This window comes from Euleptes europaea, chromosome 8 (genome assembly GCF_029931775.1).
Source record: "Euleptes europaea isolate rEulEur1 chromosome 8, rEulEur1.hap1, whole genome shotgun sequence".
Classification (NCBI taxonomy): domain Eukaryota; kingdom Metazoa; phylum Chordata; class Lepidosauria; order Squamata; family Sphaerodactylidae; genus Euleptes; species Euleptes europaea.
The window spans coordinates 53,988,819-54,005,096 of NC_079319.1; positions in this window are offsets into that span (position 1 = coordinate 53,988,819).

Genomic DNA, 16,278 nt, shown 5'->3' on the forward strand with positions numbered 1-16,278 from the left:
AGGAGAAATGAGTACATGATTATAATTAAGCTTAATTAAAGTGGCTGCAATAATACTTGTAACGAAATACAGTAATAGGGCACTTGTTAAAATCACAAGGAAACATTTGTTGCTTTCAAAATATTATAACAGCTGTAAGGGAAGTAATGAGATGCTTTCCTCAATCCTTTTATTAATCAACAGAGACATGAGTTTTCAAAGGAGCTTAATTTCTCAGGGGATTATCTTGTCCTAAGTCATTGGAGCTTGTGTAAATTATCCAGAGCAGCTGAGGTCAGCCACTTTCCAGCTTTCTGCAAACTATACACAACTATGCAAGAGAGCTTTCCTATGCAGGCAATAGAGTTGCACTTTATTAAATGATTCACAAAGTGACTTATCTAAGTTATTAGGGACTGTGGTCTATGCTACTGTGTTTAGCTTACTGAAATGAGGATCCTGCGATGTAATTTTTGTATCATTTAATGTGTCACGTTAAGTCTTATGCTTTGCTTCGGCTCTGTTTTTAGATTTCTGATTGTTCTACAATCCTAATCTCATTGTATTGTTTATTAAATACCCCATCCTGTCAATTGTATTGACTCCCCCTGTGCAATCTGCCTTCAGTCTAAGTGAGAATGGAGGACTATAAATGGCATCAATAAAGTAAATAAATAAAAGAATACCCAGCAGATAAAACATGGCAAGTTTATGAAACTATAGCTACTAAACAAAAGTTCCAGAAATAGTTTGCGCAGTTTTCCCCCCCTGAGATGATCATTAATCTTTAATTTGTGAATAATCTATGCCTTACTATGCAGAAACAGAGAATGTTCAGACATATTTCCCTCCTTAAGTAACATTTTCCTGCAGGCTGGAGTGCTGTCTGTACTTCAGGAATAACCCCTTCATAGGCATCTTGCTACAGAAATATATCTCAGGTGTTAGAAGGCAGCTTTGAGCCCTCACTTACCCTAGCTAGACAATTTAATCAAAGTAATGAATTAGCATTTTCTAGTTGCTAGGGAATGGCACCTCTGAACATCTGACAAGGAAGAGCACTACAAGTTGCTGTCTGAGACAAGAGACATATTATGGAAAGGTTAATTTGATTCCATCCATTTTCCATTAAAAGGTGAAACTATTTGTACTATCTTGTCCAACAACAATAATTCAGGCATTGCTCTGGATTGTCCTTCTGAGATGCAGTACTTTGTTGTCTCTAATTATCCAATAAATGTATAGGCAAGTTAGTATCCAAGTGCAATTTCCTTCGCTATGCAAATAAAAGCGGACTCAGTCACCGGCTGAGTCATTATTTAATCGAGCTGTCACACTGATAAGCCAACTGGCAATTAATCTTTTTTTTTCAGCTAACAGTTTAATGATTTTTGTTTAATGCTACATCATCAGAGAACACTCTGAAAAGAAGCCACGTGATCACAATGGCATGCCGCTTTATTGACTTATTTTAATCAATTATTGCATATTGCAAAACTGCTATCAAACGAATCACTTTTTTAATAAATTAAAGCAAGATAACAATGATAAAACTTTGAGGCACAGAATATTATGACAGACCTAATCCTAAAGGGATGCTTTTGTTGCAACCAGTGCTGGAGGCGCTTTGTTAACAACAAATCTACTTTGGTATTAGTAGCCTAAGCACTGGACCATTTGTGGTCCCAACACAGTGCATCCACACTCATGCCATGTTTGCATCAGTAAAGTATCAGGGGAGTACAAGAATACCTCCGCATCACGCCAGCACATCTCCATGTTAAACTGCACAGGATTTAGTTGGTATCCTAAGCTCACTTACAGACTGGCTTTAGGATTGAGCAACTGATACCTTCGTTTATTTTTCAGAGTTCAATTGTATTAAGGTAAAGGTAGTCCCTTGTGCAAGCACCGGGTCATTCCTGACCCATGGGGTGACGTCACATCCCGATGTTTACTAGGCAGACTTTGTTTACGGGTGGTTTGCCAGTGCCTTCCCTTTACCCCCAGCAAGCTGGGTCAATTGTATTAGGCATTCTTTATTGATTAGTTATCACAGTAGTTCTAGTCTCTGAGAAGTATGTTAAGACATTAGTGTGAACTCATAAATTGAAAAGAGAACTCTGGTTTCACTTTTGTTGCTTTGCTGTTTTTGGGAAGTAATACATTAAAATATTGATACACAATGTTCTTATATTATACAGTTATGGTTGCCAACCTCCAGGTACTAGCTAGACATCTCCTGCTATTACAATTGATCTCCAGCCAACAAAGATCAGTTCACCTGGAGAAAATGGCTGCTTTGACAATTGGACTCTATGGAATTGAAAAACCTCCCACTAGTGGCAAAGAGGGACCTGGCAACCCTATATACAGTGTAGGGGTTGGATGGGGATGTGAAATGGAGTACAGCCGAATCTTGTCAGATATTGGTAGCTAAGCTGGGGCAGTACTTGGAAGGGGGTTCTCCGTTTCCTCCAAGGGACTCTCTGCAGAGGGGGGCAACGGCCAACTAGAGGCTCAGTTAGTTTGTATACCGCAGGTCAGGAAAGGTAGTAATAAGTCCAAGAGGTAACCACCATGGCTAACAGGTAAGGTGAAGGAAGCAATTAGAGAGAAAAAGTCTTCCTTCAGAGACTGGAAGGTTTGCCCAAACGAGGCGAACAGAAGCAAACACAAACTTGCACAAAGGAAATGCAAGCAGATAATTAGAGATGCAAAAAAAGATTTTGAGGGGCATATTGCTAAACACATCAAAACAAACAATAAGAAATTCTTTAAGTATATTAGGAGTAGGAAACCAGCTAGGGAAGCAGTTGGACCATTGGATGACAATGGGAGTAAAGGAACTCTAAGGGAGTTCAATACATCATAGATTTACTCTGATGCAACCCCATTCATTTTCATTAGTAGTTGGCAACAGTAAATCCGGCCCTTAGAGGGATACTTCCTGGCACCCCTCCCTCATTTGTCACCCTAGAAGCAAAACAATGACTGGGGGAATTAATATCTGTCATTAGTGATGCCACAAAATACTTGTGATGCCAGTTTCCTCTAATAAATACATTGTCTTAGTCGGTCACCTGTGCTCTCAAATATTAATCTTTTCACAATTTAACTCAAGATGTATTTTGAGTTTATGTGCTGCTTTGGTGTCTGTGCAGTCAGCAGCATCTATCATTGGTCACACTGGGCTGTCAGCCACAAGCCACAACTGGTGCCTTGGCAGATCATTTCTGATTGCTTAACCCTTTACCTTCTTTCTCGAACTGACTTGATATTCCAGCAAATGTGAGTGCAGTTTACCAAACAGTATCTGGAGACCAGTATGATCCAAGGCATCATGTAAATGTATGTGTCTGCCTTATAAGAATACCTTAATTTGCTTTAGTTGCTTGCTTGGCCTTTTTAATTAAATGGTGATTAATGAAACCATCCTGAGTCTGTGAGTATTGAAAACAGTAAGATGAAACAGGAAAGTAATTTACAGAACAAGACATATCTTGGCTGTCTGGAGACCAAAGTAATGGCATCACCACTATGGCCAGAAAATGCATGTATGCCCCAGGGGCAAGAATACACATTCACAGATTATTTGTGACCCTACTTTATTACCCTTGATTAAAAGTGAACTTTTATTGTGTTCAAGGATGCTACTTGTAATTGATCATCCAGTTATTATTCAAGTGGAACTCATGTTAGTTAGCCATCCCCATATGGGGCATGGCCAGTAATAACATTATCCATGCTGGGGTCCAACCAAGCAGCCGGTCAAATGCCTTCATGATACGGTCACGCAAAAAAAAAAAAAAAAACCCCGTAAATTTCAGGTTCAAGTTTATTGGCCCCACTTTTTTTCAGTAAACCCAGAATAAGCCGAATACCCATACCAGTAAAGGGGTATTTCGGCTTTATTTCTGTGTTTACCAAAAAAAATTGAGTCCACTATAGTCTATGGGGATTTTTTTTTCAAAGCTCCTGTGGGGGCATTTTTGAAGGTAAGTAAAGGTAAAGGTCCCCTGTGCAAGCACCGGGTCATTCCTGACCCATGGGGAGACGTCACATCCCGACGTTTTCTAGGCAGACTTTGTTTGCGGGGTGGTTTGCCAGTGCCTTCCCCAGTCATCTTCCCTTTACCCCCAGCAAGCTGGGTACTCATTTGACCAACCTCGGAAGGATGGAAGGCTGAGTCGACCTTGAGCCGGCTACCTGAAACCGACTTCTGTCGGGATCGAACTCAGGTCGTGAGCAGAGCTTTTGACTGCAGTACTGTAGCTTAACACTCTGCGCCACGGGGCTCCTATTTTTGAAGGTAGATCCACCAAATTTGCAGCGTAGCTGCAAGGGACTCTCCTTAGACGGACATCAAAGTTTGGTGAACATTGGGACAGGGGGTCCAATTTTATGGGCCCACAAAGGGGTCACCCCCATCTTCCAGGCATTTGTGAGCTGAGCAGTGCATCTGTTTTCAGGTTCAGAAGTTCAGCGTTGCCGAGGACTGGCTGAAAGAGCTGACTGGCAGGCTGGCACCTCAAAGTCTGCGGGCTCCCTTTGCATCTGGGGCGCATAGCATGATGTCCATGCAAATTAACTTCCAAACTGAGGGAAATGGCTTAAATGCAAGAAAAATAAGGCACAGAAAATTTTTATTTTGGTGACAAATGACATCCTGTGAATAGTCCTTTATTATAGTCATCAAAAATCTGATTTCAAGAGATGGTCATGGAGCAGGGAAACGAAACCTCTACTCCAGATGACCTTCAGTTTGAGAGCAGGTTTTCGGGAGGAGGGTTAAATCGGAACCAGCGGAAGTCATGACCAAGGCAGCTCCTGTGAAGGAGATTGCTCATCTGCACGGGTGAGCAGTCTTCTTCAGAACTAAGCCTGTTTAGCAGCTGTTGAAGCTGGTGCTTTTTAGTTGGAGGGTATATCCCTCTGGATGGGACTGGGTGAGCCCCGTCTTTTAAATGACCCTTCTGGCTCCAGACTATCCTGATCCAGATCACTCCACTGTATGGTGATGTTTAGTTTGAACAGACCAAGTTGGCTCCGATTACATAACCCCTAACAAAACCAGTCAAAGATAGAAAAATGGGAGAAAGGATAGTACATTTGAACATAGGCTGTACATTTGAACATAGGCAAATAGCCGAAACCCAAAAAAACTGAATATCTATTTGGCTTTTTTGGGAATCGTCTATTTGGGTTCAGGCCAATTCCCAGGTTTTGGTATTTGGTCGACCTGAAACCCAAATATTGCCGAAATGGCTAATTTCGGGTTTGTTTTCAGTTCAGGTATATCAATATGCCCAACCCTAATCCAGGAATTTTATAAACAGGCCATGAAGTAAGTTGCAAAAAAGTGCATTGGATTTTTACAACCTGTTTTGTTTTTGTCCCCTCCCCCTTTATTCTGCTGAATTCACCCATCTGCAACTGGTTTCAAGGACTGTAAACCAGGGATGTCGAACTCATTTCTTATGAGGTCCAGATATGACATAAATGTCACTTGGTGGGGGCCGGGCCATTCCTCGCCAGCCCAGATCGGGATGGGGGGGTGGCTGGCTTGGCTGGCTTGTGGGCTGGCTAAGAGCTCTCAAGGGGCCGGATCTGGCCTGTGGGCCTTATGTTTGATACCCCTGCTGTAAACAGGTCGGCTCCTGCAAACTTACTGAAAATGTCCTCAATGTATCTTCAGATTTCTGTGCAAAGTAAATGTAGCAATTAGATATGAGCAGGAATATTCTTCTTGTTTAGTTATGACATAATTATGTGATTAATCAGGTGCACAGCAAGAGAGCTAAACTCCTAGGTGGTATTTCTTCTCCTTCAAAGACCGTATACAGTGATTAAGTACGTAAGGGTGACATTTTCAAAAGGTGGCTTCTTGATATAGGGCTTACTAGCTACTGAAAATCAAAGGACCTGGCAACCTCCCGCAACATTCCTATGCACATTTAAATGAAAGAAAGCTCCACTGAGCTCAGTAGGATTTATTTCAAAGTAGACAAACATACACTGCATTCCTTTCATAAAAGAAGATTAGCTTTCCATGGCTGTAATTAAACTACTATTTAAAAACATTTACTTCAGAGGAGACTCACTGAAATAAGTGATAATGCTATTCAGTAGCAGTTTCGGTCCACTTCTCTAAGCATACATACTTGAAAGTCCCATTCCTCTTTAGTTTGCACTCTGTATGTGATTCTATTGATTAGGGGTGTGCACTTAAAAAAATTCTTTCTTGTTTTGGATCCAGATTACAGGTAGGACACCTGCTTCATTATTCTGAATTTTCAGGGGTGCCCTTGCTGGTTCAGGAGTCTGATTTGAGGATTTTTATGGGATCCAAATATGTCAGGTATCAGAACAACTGCTTGGTGGCAGATGGTTCCTTCAAAACTTAAAGCATTATTATTTCTTTGACAGTCGATCTAAGGCCAGGCCCTTTGAAAGCAAAGCTGTAACAAGGACAGGCAAGTGAGGCAATTGATTTGGGTGCACAAATAACAAATCTCGTTGGTTCCTGTAGGTTATCCGGGCTGTGTAACCGTGGTCTTGGTATTTTCTTTCCTGACGTTTCGCCAGCAGCTGTGGCAGGCATCTTCAGAGGAGTAACACTGAAGGACAGTGTCTCTCAGTGTCAAGTGTGTAGGAAGAGTCAGAGAGGTTGGGTTTGAGCTGAGTACTGTCCTGCAGACGTAATGTGCTAATCATTGTCCTGTAAGTATCAAGATAATGTACTAATGAGAGTGTGGTATGTTAATATGGAAGCATTGTATCCTGAAATGATCTGGTAATGTGTGAAATCCAAAGCTAATCTGCATGGCTATTGTTGACTGTAGCCTTTGTTAGTCTGGAGGTTTTTCAGGGCAGGAAGCCAAGCCTTATTCATTCTTAAACTCTCTTCTTTTCTGTTAAAGTTGTGCTGATGTTTATGAATTTCAATGGCTTCTCTGTGCAATCTGACAAAATAGTTGGTAGAATTGTCCAGTCTTTCAGTGTCTTGGAATAAGACCCTGTGTCCTGTTTGTGTCAGTCCATGTTCAGCCACTGCTGATTTCTCAGGTTGGCCAAATCTGCAGTATCTTTCATGTTCTTTTATCCTTGTTTGTATGCTGCGTTGTGTGGTCTCCCCCCATCCCTTTAAATTTAAAAACAAAAAATTTTAAAACAGCCCTGAATTTACATGGAATTTACATGCCAGCAGCTCTGGAGCCAGGCTCTGAACCTTGCCTTTACCGCCATCCCCTGCCGCCAGCCTCCGAGGTGGCAGAGACCATCCTGACTGCAGGAAAATGGCAGGCCAGCTGGTTGGAAGGCTCTAACACCTACTGGCTGTTCATATTTAGTTTATTTAAAAAGTTATTTTACTATAATTAAACATAAATAAGTAGTGATCCTTTCACTATTTCCTTGTAGGTGTCATTTTAAGAGCCCAAATAATTACATTTCTGATTTTCTCCCTGGATATACAACCACCATGAAATATAGCTTTTTAAGATTCAGAGTAGGGTCCTTGCTCTTTTCAGAACCCCTATTTGATCAGTTGCTTCCCCTGTGTAATCATCTCTCCCTATATATCTACTTGGCTCCTTGCTTGTCAAGGTGAACTTTTACAACGTCAGACTAATTTCTTGAAATGTGCATGATTTCTTTGACAGCTCTATAGCTTCTAGATGTTGGGGTGAATTCCATATCAGTTGATATCTTTGCCCCCTAAGTGAAAGAAATTAACACTCAGCTGGATCTATTATGAACAGTACTGAAATATTGAAAAACAAAAACAGAAAAACTTGGGGACCTAATTGTGGCCTATTGGGTTCTTCAACAAAGATCTGCATTACATCAGAACATCAATTATGTTTATGCCTCCAATGAAGCACTTTCACCTCTACCAAATTCAGGTGACTATGGCACAAATCAGTGCAAATGCTTGTGTTGCTATCCATGTGTAATAGCATTGTTTCTGAGCCGAGCTTGTGTCTTTTTTCTGAGCTGTAAGATTCTGACCGTGTCAAAGAGAGATTGTTGGGAACCACTTTGGGGGATGAGGGAATTGTAAATTGTGAAAGAAAAGCATACGATGAGGGATACCATGGAAAACCTTCCCATGGGTTCTTCTTCCCAGCTGCTGCAGGCTAAGAAGTTAGCAGGAAAGGTCCCCTTCCCCCTCAAACCATAGCTCTTTTAGTTTCTTCTTCTTCACTCTGCTACCAGGTCTGAAGAGAACCCAAGGTGGCATCAGCAGCCAGCAGGAGCAATTTAATCCCACTAGGATGGTCTTCCTAGATCAGTTCCCAACTTTTTTGGTTTGGTGAAAAAGAAGGGCAAATTTACTTTATATGGTGACCCATCCAGGGCTGGCCCAAGGGTTTGTTTGTTGTTTGTTTTTTGGTGCCCTAGGGAAACCATGACCTTGGCACCCATCTATTCCAGCATTCTATACTGCCCAACCAGGTGTTTTTGAGAAACCAAAAAAAATCACACAAAGGGTGCAGCTTCCCCCACCATGAACCTCAAGCAAGTGGGAGTCCATCTCCTCCTCTGTCAGCTGGACCAGCGCCGGAGTTTGTGTTTGGGGTATGCTGGGCTGAGGAGATATGTAAAGGTGGCAGATAGCAGTGAAGAAGTTGGTGGCAAGGGGCTTGGTGCAGTACATCTCCCACAGCAGGTTGAGGACAGTGAGACTGCAGTGTTCTGGGATGGGAATGAGAGGTCCCAGAGAAATCAGTGTAAGATATTTCATTCCACACTAAGGTTTGTGATTACAGGGGCAGAGCACTGATTTCAGTCATGGGACCATCATTCCACTCTTGGACCTGTCATTCCAGTCCCAGAACTCTTCTGCTACTTGCAGGGGCCGTCATTCCACTCTGGGACTTCACATGTTCAGTCTGTGCTGGTAAAGACCAGGAATTCAGGTACCTCTGCCTATACCTTTGGTAGTAAAAAGCTGGCACAGAGCTGAGATGGCTCGGTGCTACTTGGTGAGGCTCCACAATTAGTGCACAAAAAAGACAGAGGTTTTCTGACACATTATACTTTTTAGAATTACCAAACCCTGAGATTACATTCTGAGGTGATTTTAAATTGCAAATCTATGATCAAATCCTGAGGAAATTAAATTTTAAAGTAAAATTCAAAATCTAGTTGTAACTTTTAGGGCTAATAAATTGGATAGTTTTCTGTTGCTTCTGTTTAATTTTATCTTTAATGAACTAGCATGGCCCATGAGATCTAACTTTTACATTCCAAGTGTGAACAAAACACCATGCAATCACATTCTTTGCCATGTTGTAGCAAACACTGTCTAATAATTTCCATCCTGTGCACTGGTTTATCTACAGCATGTGTTATATTGGAACTGAGAACCACTTGATGATAGTGTTAGACATGGACCTTTGAGGCTAGGTTTTAAAAATACATCACTAAACCTTAATCTAGGCTCACTATGTGATCTCGACCAAGTCACTATAGCTTTTTCTATCCTACCTCTCAGGATTCTTTTGATAGATTTGTTTATTTACTTCATTTGTACAGTCTTTCCTCCCAACAGGGACTCAGAGTAGGAAAGGGGACCCCGTTATATTGTCTCACCTAGGGTCCACAAAAACCTGGAACTGCCCTGTCAAGCTGCCCCTGAAAAAGAGGAATTGCATGGAGACACTGTCCTTCAGTGTTACTCCTCTGAAGATGCCTGCCACAGCTGCTGGCGAAACGTCAGGAAAGAAAATACCAAGACCACGGTTACACAGCCCGGATAACCTACAAGAACCAATGAACTCTGACCGTGAAAGCCTTCGACAATATTTTGCATGGAGACTATTTGTGAACTGGATCTATGCTGTCCATAGTTCCAATTCTACTGTAAAGGTTTGCTGTAAAGAGCAATTGCACTTTAATTTTAAAGTCTTCGTGATTATTTGGTGGTTACCTGATTTGTTTTAATGGCAGATTTTTTATTGTTTGTGATAAATAAGCTGTGTCCTTCAAATCCTACACCAAAGTCACACACACACACAAAAAGATACAAAGAATATTTTCAAGTAGGTTTTATCTAGAAAACATGCTGAGAAATATGAGGCTATTACTTAACAAGCTATTATTTCTTTTTAATGTATTGTAAGGCACTTCGGCATGTGAAATCAATGTTAGAATTATTTGTGTTCAGCTTTTAACGCTGCAAATTGGTTTTTTCTCCCATAAGCACTAGAAAATGTTTTCTGAAGAACTCCATTTGTTCATCTTGGCTTAAAGAAAGCATTATATTTACCAAATGGATAGAACCCTCATATGTGAGGGCAATACTAATGTTTAAAATGGCAATCCTATTTCTGAGAAAACATGCATAGGTTTGTACTGTATGCGACCTAAAAGAATAACCCAGACCTGCAATAAGTCTGTACCTCTACGGTGGCTTTGAGCTAGTAGCCTGTTTCTTCAAATATTCAAAATGCATTCTTATCAGTGCAATCCCGAGCATGCGTCCTCAGAAGTAAGTCCCATTGAGTTCAATGAGATTTACTCCTTATTAAATGTACTCAGGATTGCAGAGGTAGTCATTTCAAATTTGTGAAAGGAAAGATGTAACAATATGTATGGGATTCAGAGATAGAGGAAGCAATAAAAAGGGGACTAGGGAAGTCGGTTTCCCACTGGGGTGGAGGATCTCCCACTCCCAGTTCCTGTTGTCTGCCACCACCCAGCTGAGCAACAGGAGGACATAGCAGGGGTGAAAGGGGGGGGCAACTGGCATCCATGGTGTGATGATATTGCTTCAGGTATGACCCAGAAGTCACATCATCATGCCAGGTGACACTCTAGCATCACCACAGAGTTTTGGGTGAGTGCCAGAACATGAACTAAGATTCACTTAAGAACATAAGAAGATCGGTATTAGATCAGTCCAACATCCTGTCTCACATAGCCAGTGGAGAACCAGCCACAGGGCATAGAGGCCAAGGCCTTCCCCTGATATTGCCTCCCGTTGCTGGTATTCAGAGGTTCACTGCCTCTGAATGCGGAGTTCCATTTAGTCATCATAGCTAGTACTTTTGATATACCTATCCTCCATGAATCTGTCTAATACCCTTTTAAAGCAGTCTATGCCTGTGGCCATCGCTACATCCTCTGGCAGCAAATTCTACATTTTAATCACTCATGTAAAGAAGAATTTACTTTTGTCCAGCCTGAATCTACTGCCCATTGACTTCATTGGATGTCCTTGAGTTCTTGAATTTTGGGAGGGGGAGAAAAATTTCTCTGTCCACTCTCCACATAAGAACATAAGAAAAGCCATGCTGGGTCAGACCAAGGCCCATCAAGTCCAGCAGTCTGTTCACACAGTGTCCAATCAGATGTTTCTAGGAAGGCCACAAACAAGACAACTGCAGCAGCATTTTCCTGCCTGTGTTCCACAGCACCTAATATAATATGCATGATCCTCTGATCCTGGACATAATAAGTATCCATTATGACTAGTATCCATTTTGACTAGTAGCCATGAATAGCCCTCTCCTCCATGAACATGTCCACTCCCCTCTTAAAGCCTTCTAAGTTGGCAGTCATCACACATCCTGGGGCAGGGAGTTCCATAATTTAACTATGTGTTTTGTGAAGAAATACTTCCTTTTATCTGTTTTGAATAGGGCTGTGCATTCATTAAAATCTGAACCAGATAAAAGCAGAATAAACGCCATTTTGGCTTTTCCAGGTTCGGCTTTTACCGGAGTAAAAAAAAAAAAGGCAGGGAAAAGGCAAGCCGAATTTGGGCGAATCTCTAATAAGATGAAAAAATTAGGCTTATCCGGGTTCAGCTTTCCCTGCCTTTGCAAGGAGAAAGCTCTCCTTGGGGTAACCTACCTTAGCTGCAGAGACACCCAAACGGATCAGGAGGTGGGAATCATGTCCCAATGGCCAATAGGTGGACAGACCTGGGAGAAGAGCGTTCTTTGGCCAATCACAGAAGCTGGATTCTCCCATTCAAACTTTTCTGTGTTGGCCAGAGGCTTTATATACTCCCTGATCTCTACTGGCCGTTGGTCAGTGAGAGAGAATTTGCTCCAGTGCAAAAACCTTGGCTTTTGCTCCTGCTGCCTATCCTGAGCTGACCTGGTGGATTACAGCCTGCTGCTTCCATTGGATTATTTCCTGCCTGGTACCCGGAGAAGAAGACATCCAGCAGTTTGAGACCCTATCATTTTATTTTAATTGGGGATTTTCTTCTAAACTTGATTCCTGTTGGTTTTCTGCCTGTGTGTGTGGGGGAAGCCATTTCACTTGCCAGTTGGCTGGCTCCAAGCAAGAGATGTGGGCTCTGGGGTGTTCTGAGAACATCTGAGACTGAGTTCACACACTAATCTCAACTATTTTTTGCTATTCCTCATATTTGCTTTAATTCACTGTTTGCAAGTGTTAAACTTTGGTTGCTATTGAAGTGTTGCCTTTGCCTTCCCTGTTGGTTTTCTGCCTGTGTGGGGGAAAGATTTGCATTGCTTTTGAATGGAGAAGGGGGGTGACCCCTTCCAAACCCCATAACATCCAATCCCCTCACCCAATCTTCACCAAACTTGGGGGTTCTTGCAAGGAGTGTCCCTTCAAGCTACCCTGAAAATTTGGGACCTTTACCTGCAAAAATGCCCCCCAAGAGCTTTGCAAAAAAAAAAAAAAATCTCTATTGGTTAACACTGGTGGGAAAAGCTTGTTAGGTTTGACCTAGTTCTCATGGCTAGATGTGAGGTGAAGAAGGAAATGCATTGATTAGTTTTTCCCACCAATGTTATCCAATGTTTTTTTTTTTTTTTTTTTTTGCAAAGCTCCTGGAGGAGCGTTTTTGCAGGTAGAGGCCCCAAATTTTCAAGGTCCCTTGAAGGGACTTTCCTTGCATGAACCACCAAGTTTGGTGAAGATTGGGTGAGAGCTTCTGGTTTTATGGGGTCTGGAAGGGGTCACCCCCCTTCCTCCATAGAAAACCAATGCAAAGTGTATGCATTGGCTTGAAACATAGAAAACCAATGCATAGAAAACCAATGCAAAGTGTTTGCATTGGTTTTCAATGGAGGAAGGGGGCGTCTTCTTCCAGACCCCATAAAGTTGGAACCTCTCACCCAATCTTCACCAAACCTGGGGGTTCTTGCAAGGACAGTCCCTTCAAGCTACCCTGAACATTTGGGACCTCTACCTGCAAAAATGCCCCCCAGGAGCCGTGAAAAGCCATGAAAACCCCCCATAGGGTTTAAATGGCCAAATTTTCCGAGAAACCTGAAAATAAAGCAAAATTTCTAAATTTACCAGTATAGGAAATTCGGCTGTTCGGGTTTGCCCAGAAAAAAATGGCTAATAAACCCAAACCTGAATTTTACCAATTTTGTTTTTTTGCTCTGCCCTAGTTTTGAATCTCTCACTCTCCAGCTTCAGCAGATGACCCCTCGTTCTAGTATTACGAGAGAGGGAGAAACGCTTCTCCCTGTCCACTCTCTCCATACCATGCATAATTTTATAGACGTCTATCATGTCTCCCCTTAACTGCTTTCTTTCCAAGCTAAACAGCCCTAAGCATTGTTCTAGATCATTTATGAACAAAATAGCTTGACTTAATGAAATATATTCAAACTGTGGAAAATCAGAATTTAAATAGGTGAGCATTAGAATAAGTGGCCCTGGAAAACTGGAAGATCTTTCCTGGAGGTTTTAAAAGGAGGTTTGATGATCACCTACCAGTGCTAGGAAATCTTGCAATTTATATGTAAGGACTAAATGGTAGAGGCCTTTTTAAAGCTGCATAAACAGTGTACAAAACCTTTCTATTTCTTTTAGTAATTTTTGAGTGAGAAGAGAAAGGGAAGACTTGTTTCATAAAACACAGAGTACCCACAATTGCCAAGAAGGAGGATCTATTAAACAGAAGCTGAATTAGTCTAATCTTGTTGAAGGTCATCTTTTTATCCTATACTATCTGCAGTTGTTGAATATTTCGTTGTGCTGCTACTCGGCGCTGGCATCAAGCACTTGAATTCCAGCATAACAAGTGACTAATGCATCCAGCTCTGCAAACCTCAGATACTACATAAGGTCAATAGTTTGTTCTCAAGGTCTTCCAATTATGATAACTATACATTAAAATTTCAAATTTTCATGTCAAGGGTAGTTACAATAGATGCATATTACTTTGCTGTAAGTGTTACTTGTCCTTCATAATAGTTTGAAAAGACCATTAATTAATGTCAGTCAAAGCCATATATCGGAATTTCAAAATGTATCATTTAAGCCTATCTTTTGCTATACTATCAGTATAGTAATATGTTTTATAAACAGCATAAGAACAAATGCACACCCATATTTCAAAAGGTACATCCATGAGCACTACACTGAAATGCACAGTCCTCTACCCTGCACTATTTTTAAACTGCTGAGAGTCTATCTCAAAATGTGAAATACACTGGTGTGAGTCAAGACAGAAGAACCATTTTTATTCTTACACCAGCTGTATCTTGTACCATCAACAGGCCTGGCTATCAAGGTCACCAGCTCATACCACTCTTAATTAATTGAGTGAGAACATCTGTATGAAGATGGGAGAGGTGAGATCTCTCATTTCCTCTGAGAGCCTTATTCTGGTTTAGACCTGTTTACACCATCTAGAGACTTTCCCTGATTGTCCATCCTGATTGGGAGTTTAGAGTCACCTGTTCCTATTGTGGATACCCCTATTTCCCCTTTTTCTGTTTTTTTTCTTTCTTTCTTTTTTCTTTTCTTTTTTTCCTCATAATTCTGTCGCTTTGAAGAACATCTTTAACTTTTAAGATCCAGTTTATAATGTAACAATTTAGTAAGTATTATGCAGCCAGCTAGATTTATTATTTTATTGTTCCTGTTGCCTACTGACTATGTAACTTGTATTTTTATCTTTTTCTTGAACTTTTGTACCAATAAAGCTTTTTAAGCTACATTGTTGAGTTCATTGGCCTAACCCAGAGCTGTGCAGTCACATTACTGATACCGAGGCAGGGTCTCTGTCTTCATAGTGTGCTTGACAAAAACATCAGCCAATCTGTTCCCTGCAAGATGGAGTACAAGCAAATGGAAAGAAGTGAGGGAGGGGTGAATGGAGTTTAACTACATTTTGTACATGCCCACTAAACCAAAAACAGATTGCCACATGCCAGATTAGGAAAAATACAGCCAAGATACAGCTTGCTAAAGTCAGGGCAAGCTCTAAAATCATCAAAAGCACAACTGTGCCAGTACGACGACGACAACGACAACGAAGAAGAACGAGAACAAGAACAACAAGAAGAGGAGTTGGTTTTTATATGCTGCCTTTCTCTACCACTGAAGGAAGAATCAAACAGATTTTCAATCACCTTCCCTTCCCCTCCCTGCAACAGACACCCTGTGAGGTAGGCGGGGCTGAAACAGTAGCCCAAGGTCACCCAGCTGGCTTCATGCGTAGGCGTGGGAAAACAAATCCAATTCTCTAGATTAGCCTCCGCTGCTCATGTGGAGGAGTGGGGAATCAAACCCGATTCTCCATATCAGAGTCCACCTCTCCAAACCACTGCTCTTAACAACTACACCACACTGGCTTGCATAGTGCCCCCCTTCCCAAAAGTACATGTATCCACTTTCCTAGAGCTTCACTGGCTTCTTGCAGAAGAAAGACATATATCAGTGCCATCATAAGCAGACAACAGCGTTCTATTGAAGTAAACATGCTTAGAGTGTAACTCTGATAAAGAGGGCTGTAAGCCACGAAAGCTCATATTGAACTAAATGTTGTTAGCCGTTAGGTTGCCAGTAGACTTTTGTTTCCGTTTGCTACAAAAGGCTAACACAACCACCCCTTTGCAATTAAAATGGGTAAGCCTAACTCTTATAAGGGTAGAGCAATCTACCCTGTCCCTGTTACTTCAGCAGTTGCTCATATTTACATAACATTAGTGCAAAGTAGTCTAGATCCTGTGTCCACCCAGGAGGAAAGTTGGACAAAAATGATACCACTTTAAAGGAGAGATTTATTTATTTTATTTGCTTATTTAAAATATTTATTAGCCACTTTTCTTCCTTACAGAGCTCAAGGCGGCTTATAATATAGATAAAATACATAAAATAAAATACATAAAAAGCATAAAAGACAAAATTTAAAATCACAATTCAGTACTGCTAGTAGACTTAACCAAATGGGGTCCTAAATAAAAATGTCTTCAACTGCCTCTTGCAGATCAGAAGTGAGGGGCCAGGTGCACCTCCCTGGGGATGTTGTTCCATAATTGTGGGGCTGCCACTAAAAAGGCCCTG